The sequence below is a fragment of the Euwallacea similis genome, chromosome 19 (genome assembly GCF_039881205.1).
Source record: "Euwallacea similis isolate ESF13 chromosome 19, ESF131.1, whole genome shotgun sequence".
NCBI classification, from domain to species: Eukaryota; Metazoa; Arthropoda; class Insecta; order Coleoptera; family Curculionidae; genus Euwallacea; species Euwallacea similis.
Window position 1 is genome coordinate 3,331,093 of NC_089627.1, and position 7,245 is coordinate 3,338,337.

Sequence of the window (7,245 nt, forward strand, 5' to 3'; positions counted from 1 at the left end):
TCGTCGTCCGAGTTCAATTCTCTCTCCGTGCGCATTTAAAAGTTTTTTTTTTTTAAATTTTAATGTGGTTTAATTATCAATAAAATATTCGAATAATTAATAATTACTTAAAAAATATATATTGATTCGAAATCGTGTATGTTAAACATTTTTTTATTTAATTATAAAAATATCTGTCTATAAATACCTTTTGAGGTTCGGGTAAAATCGCACCATTTAGGAAAATCGTAAAATATTTACGAAACTATAAGACTTACAGTGCTTATAGAATTGCAACTTGAATATAAATTTATTTCATACTGTTCGTTTATAACTATTTTAGAACAATCTTTATTATGAGATTTACCATAAAAACAATTGAAATATAAATGTTTCCTGCATGATGCACATAATATGATAAACGATATACTTTGACACTCGCAATTTTTTTTAGTTTTAAATGTGAACTCTGTATTTTTTCCTTGTACAATGATTTAAAAAAAATTGCATATATTAGTAAGGTACTCTATATTCCCAAAATTTCATTTAAATCTGTGACCCCAAACTCGCGTCCTCCCCTTGTTAGAGGTTTTACACACCTCACTATTCTCGGATTAAGTAAGTTCTTAAGTAATATGCACGACAAGGATACCAGCATATATAGACCATAGAGAGTATTGTTTTTGTATGATAATTTTCATACAGTAATGTAGGTCAAGGCTCCCTTCGGAATCATTTTATCTGGATTAACCAAAGAATAATAATCACTATTAGGTACTTTGTCCAATACCGAAATGCTAACCCTGAGGTTAAAGAGGCAACACAGGCAAGGATATAACTGTAGTGTGTCGGGTTGGAATAACTATACGCCAGACAAAAATATAACACTTTATTAATTTATTGATGATACAAGAGCGAAAGTGAGGAGCAAAGACCTTTTTGGTGTAAGTGTGAGTGGCTGAGAAGACGTGTCGAACGTTTCTACTAGTTCTGATTTTTTTGTGTAGACCTCCCCTATATATGTATATAGGTATGATACATATGTGGACTTTGTTAAAGTACATTGATAAGGGTAGTTTGAACTTTAAACAGTACTGAGACGTTTGGTTTCAGTTGATTGCAGTTTTGATGATTTAGCTATATCAGACAAAGAAATTGTGTTTCTAAATAAATATACATTATAATTAGGTTGTAACATTGCCCTTGGGTTTCCATGAGAAAGTAATGCAAGTAATGAAAGGGGAAAACACATAGGCGTAACCTAGGGTACATTACATAACGATTTTTTTTCTTTATCTGCATATCTCGAGCCATGTTGGATACTCACTCAATTTGCCTGCGCTTATCTACGATGAAGATGATTCTCTCGCCACTTGTAAGTTATTCACATTGACCTTGCCATTTGCAGAGTCAATGTGGTAAAATGCTAATTCCAAAAACTTCTTAAGTTTTACTTTTTACCTTATCTAATTAGGCAAAACGCATTATCTAAGTTAATAATCAACCCTCTGCAAAATTGCTGTTGTGCTGCTATTATTTTGCACACCACTGTATGTGTACATCTCTGTTTAATCTTTCTAACATTAATGGAAACTATGGAGTTTGGTCAGGTTATAAAATCTATTTAAAAAAATAAGATAATGTTGATAAAAACATTTCACTTCTAAATAATATACAAAACAAAGAAAGGCTTTGCTAAATTATTGTGCGAAAAATCACCGTATAAAGTCTACAGGTCATAGAACATTTTATCCAAAAAATTATACAGATTTAAATAAACACGATGAGATTCCATTTAATTTTGATGTGGTTGAAAAATCAATACATTTTCAGAGAAGTTATTTACATACAGGGTGTCTGAGATAAGGAGATTTTTGACGTAGAAAATTATTTATAGTAGGCCTTGGTCGGATGAGTTAGAAAACAATTTTTACAGTATAAATATAGTTTTTTATTCTCTATCTTTTGAGCATTGGTTCTTTGAAATCGAGTTATAAATGTAAAAGTTACAGGGATGTTTCCATCTTAAATGGGTCACACTGTATATATTATTTGTGACCATAGGGGTATTACAAACGGTACAATAAATTACTGCCAAAGGTGTTCCTCAGTTTGTTTCGCAAGTTCCCATTACAGATGTACTCGTATAACACTTTATGGTTTAATTGCGTTTTAGTCTTTTTTTCGGCCTTAATCAAGAAAACTTCTATTATGGACCTATACGTAATTTTTTAATTTTTGAGAATAAACAATTCGCTGTATCAATTAATGGTATATGTTATTTAGATGTTTAATAATAATCTAATAACTGAATTGATGAACTAATTGAATAGAGTACACAAAGAGCAAATAAATTTAAATTAACAGAAGTTCTAAAAATTGAAAAAACAACAACAAACGAATACGAATAAAACAACTAAATTTAAGACATATGTTCGAAAAAATTGCCATTATTTTCAAAGCATAAATAGCACCTTGAAACTTTCGATTCTAATGCCGTAGTCAACATTTGTAAAGTAATACCGGTAAATGCGTGCAGAACTAACCTCTTCAGTTTCTATACTATAACAAAATTTTGCTGATAAACTTAATTCTTAACGAGCCCCCATACGAAGAAATCAAGCGGGGTGATATCAGGTGAACTATTCAATTTTATTCAAGGATAAATAAAATAAGGAGCAATTTAGCACACTTTGAATTTTATTTAATACGAAAAATATGGGTCGATAGTGCTGATATGTATCCAAAGTCGCCGCAAGGTCAATTTTCTTTAGTACGAAAAAATAAGATTCGATTGTGTAGATATATACCCAGAGTAGGCTCAAGGTCAAGGAAAGAAAAACTCTAGAAATTCTTTTGGAATTTGTTTGCGAGTTAAATATCGTCACTCCAATCAAAAGGAAGAAAAATAAATAGTCGAAAATGTGTAATTTGCGAAAATGCGTAAATTAATTGCAACTCAAGGCAATGGGGCGTCTGTACACTCCGCCACGGAGCATCCCAGTAAGCAGCCGAAGAGATCTACAATTCCTAAAGGGCAAGGCGGAATTTCTCAAGAAAAATAATTAAATGCAACAATGAACTAAGTTCGGATACATAAATTCGCACGCGTAATCCGCATCCGGCTCGAAGGACCAAATTATCATGGAAATCAAATTCCTCCAGTGGCCAAGTGTCCACATTCTGAATTAAAAAATCTAGACCCTTCCACCAAAGATCGAAAGTACTGAGTTCGGATGGGAGCATCCCTTTACTACCACAATCGGCAAGATTATCGGTACCAGAGATGTACAGTGGATCACAAAAACATTCGGACACCTACTAGAATTCATTTATTATTGGGTTTAATAGACTATGTACTGAACGAGCAAGAAAAATTTAATTGCCAATAAATAGATTAAATCTTACATACTAATATTTAATAAAGTCATAAACAACAAATATATACAACTGTAGAAATAATAACAAACCTGTTTAAATAACATTTTTATCAAATCACAAAAATATTTGGACGCCGGTTTAAACATAACAAAGGTAATAAATGCAATCCTTCTAAAAATTGATATTTCGTATGCCCTCCTTTTTGGTTTCGAACATTTTGCAATTGGCGTAGCATGAAAGAAATTAATTTTTTTATAAATCGTGTATCAATTTTAAGCCATTCTTCAATTAATATTATTTTTAATGTTTCTTTATTTGTAATGGGATGTTGTCAAATTTGAACGTCTAATTGATGCCACACGTTCTTAATAGGGTTGAGATCCGGGGATTGCGGGGGTGTTTTTAACATATTTAGATAATTATATAACAACCATTCTTTCACTATTCGAGCACTGGGCTTAGGTTCATTGTCTTGATAAAATTTAAACCGATCCAGTAATCCCATTTTGTCAGCACTTTTTTTAAAGATTTTGCTTTAACAAGTTGAGATAATATATCTTATCCATTATGATCTTAATAAAAACCAATTTGCCCACGCCTTGCGAAGATATACACCCCCAAACCATTACAGAACTTCCTCCGTGTTTAATTGTGGGACATAAATCGTTGTTATTTAGCTCACTATTTGCTTTTCTCCAGACCATTTGCCTACCATCCGATCCAAAAATATTGAATTTAGATTCATCGCAAAAAATAACGTCATTCCAGAAGTCCTTATTCTTAGAAATGTGTTCAGTGGCAAATTCAAATTGAACTTTTAGATTTTTCTTATTTAATCAGAGCTTTTTCCTGGCTACACGACTGTGAAAATCGTGATCACGAATACATCTTCGAATGGTCACCGTTGACACTTTCCTTCCATGAAATTTTTCCATTTCCATTTGCACTTAGGAGCACTCATTTTAGGATTTTCTCTCACTCTTCGCATAATAAGTCGGTAATCTTGTTCGTCGAGAATTCGTGGACGGCCTGATTGCTTCAATGGCATTATTCTATTTTCTTTTTTTTACTTCGATTTTATGTTCCCTACCGAGCTTTTACTTAGATTTATCATAGCACCTATTTTTTCGATATGAATAACCTTTTTTCGTAATTGAAAATCACTAGCTGTCTAATTTCGAAACTAATATTCTTCTTATTTGCGATACGACCCATTTTTCAGATGATAATAAATTGCAATTCGATAACGTACTCTATGAATGTGTATGAAAGTGATTCGTGACATAAAAATACGTTGCAAAATAATAATAAAAAACTGTTGTCTTGCGAACAGGTAAACAGTGTCCGAATATTTTTGCGAGATTAAAAATATGCGAGAATTTTCCAATTCCGTAATTTTCTTTCGATTTCGATGATTTATTTGGAAATCAAGGTCATTTTATGGTAAGAAAAATATCTTAAAAATTCGTCATTGAATATTTTTTGTCTAATTCTTTCAAATATCCATTTAAAACGGTAAGTATAATTAATTAGATTTGCTGTCTGAATATTTTTGTAATCCACCGTATGTTGCCTCGTTCATTGGTCCACGAGGACAACGGTTGCCAAAAAATTAATAAAACACCTTATTATGTGATAAAAATCATATTTTTTCTATTAGATGAATTGAAATACAGAGTCTTATAAGTAAACATAAAAGGAGAAGTAATTTGGGCATAAACGTACGAAGAATAAAGCTGATCAATGGGAAAACCCGTATCCAATCCTTGACAGTTTGGTGAATGAAATTTAAACGGTGAGTTGAAAATAAAAAAATGTCAGGCTCAAAGGACCGGGCCAAAAAGGGATATATCTCAGGAGTAACAATTATCGTGTAAAATATGGCTTCTTTAAGGGCTCTCTCTCACACATTTCTTTCTCACAGATTTATTTCCCAATTTTATAAACCTTTTTGAATTAAACTAGGATCATTGATCCTTTTATTCTGATCACAGGTAAACGATATGGTGATGGCGAACTTCTGCCCTTCAGTAACTTTTTTCCAAAGGAAACAAATTTTATAAGAAAATATACGAGTTATGTTGAGTGTAGGTTTAATTTTCGGTAATTTTTAAAATTGAAATTAACGGTTCGGTAACGAGATTTTAATGACAAAAAATAATACAAGGTGTCTGGTCGCAAAGAATACCGAATCAGTTTTAACCCTTTTAGAGAGCTGATTCGTAATCGGAAAAAATAATATAAACCATACAATCGATACGCCGAATATCATATTTAGCGTCTAGCAAGATGTGAACGTTGGCATAACATATGTAGTTAAGTACCTTTTCCAAAAAATGAGGATTTTCCGCCCCGGAAGTGAACATTGACATTCGTCCTTAGTGCAGCTCCACAGTTATATTTGCCTGAGGACTGTCCAAGTAAATATTCCCCCCGGGACATCCTTACTGTAGTCGTTGAGGTAAAGCAGCGATATGTAGCGAAAAGACTCATATGTGTGCTGAGAAAAACCGACATTTCACATGCTTTTATTATATAGTCTTTCTAATTAATCAGTACCTTATCTACATGAGCGTGCCAACATTCATCATAAATGCTCATACCAGCTTTTGCTGCGAGCCATGAGAAAAACTTCGTACGTGTCAGGAAAAGTTTAGTCGCATTCAATCCAAATGATTCTGCAATGGCTTTTGGATTTTTTCCCTAAAATGTCCAAGTAAGAAACATGGAGGTAGCGTCAATTAGAAGGTCTTTACCGGACAGATCTGTAAATTTTCAAATCAGTGGAGGTGATAAGGTTCGTTTTCATGCTTTTGTAGAGATTAATGAAGTTTTCCCCATGAAATAATGCCCCAGAACGTAGATCCATAATTGTTGCTCCTCCATTGGAACCACCCAAAGACATACTTGTTAATTTGTAAACGTGAAATTATGATTTGCAAATGTTTTCAAGACGGTGTCATATTCTGAATATCAAGATAGCGTCTAAGTAAACTGTCGTCACTTTACGACAACTTAAAGCAAAATTATATTGAAGATAATCCATGTGGAGCTGCTGATGTTTTAATATTATACCTTTTTTTGCCAACCACATTAAAATATCTGTCTCATATTCTGTGATTATTCAATCACTGACAAAGCGACCACATTTCCTTGGAATGCAGCCAGTGTACTGTTTTACTTCATCCATGTAGGATTTGTCGCACTTAACGTGATGCTTTCGCCCATCATGTGTGTAATTAAATGTTGCTAAAACATTTTTTAGTTCATTCTGTTATAATAAATAATGAAAATATATCTAAAATTGTCTCTTTCCCATCTTTTGAGAAGTACCATACATAAATTAAGACCCCAATGATTATGATGATTCTACTAAATATTCTTTGCTCACTAAAGTTTGGTAAGGGGACATATTTACTATAGGAATATGTTAAGAAAAAGGTAATAGGAGGTAATGCTTAAGTGATAAGGAGTAATTGAAATTTACTAGGAGACACATTTCCCTTCAACTTGTGCAGTTTCTTTGGGATGAAGCTTAGACGTCTCCTTAGCTTTTTCCTGCCTTTTGCAGACCTTTAGTTCAGTGCTCATTGTCCTTTATGTATGTTAGGAAAAAGTGGAACAATAACTCCCTTTATTTTTAAATATTTAATTTCTATAAAACTATATTTATGGAGTAAGAGTGTGCCTGCGGTCTACAAGACTCCACCAGAGTAAGTGCCCTTCTTCCCTTCTTCAAAAACCCCTTTTTTTTTACCTAAAACCCCAAAAGCGCCCGACATCGTTTGTTCTGTCTCCCTGACAGCTCACAAATTTTAGCATTCCAAAATGAAGGTGTAGCCTCAGCTTATAAATTAGATAAGTTCGACGTGGCTACAATTACAA

General features: G+C 32.9%; 1 pseudogene; it reads right to left on the reverse strand.

Moving 5' to 3' along the window:
* Window positions 1–5,299: 5,299 nt before the first annotated feature.
* Window positions 5,300–6,951, reverse strand: LOC136415285 (2-oxoglutarate and iron-dependent oxygenase domain-containing protein 3-like; annotated as a pseudogene).
* Window positions 6,952–7,245: the final 294 nt, after the last annotated feature.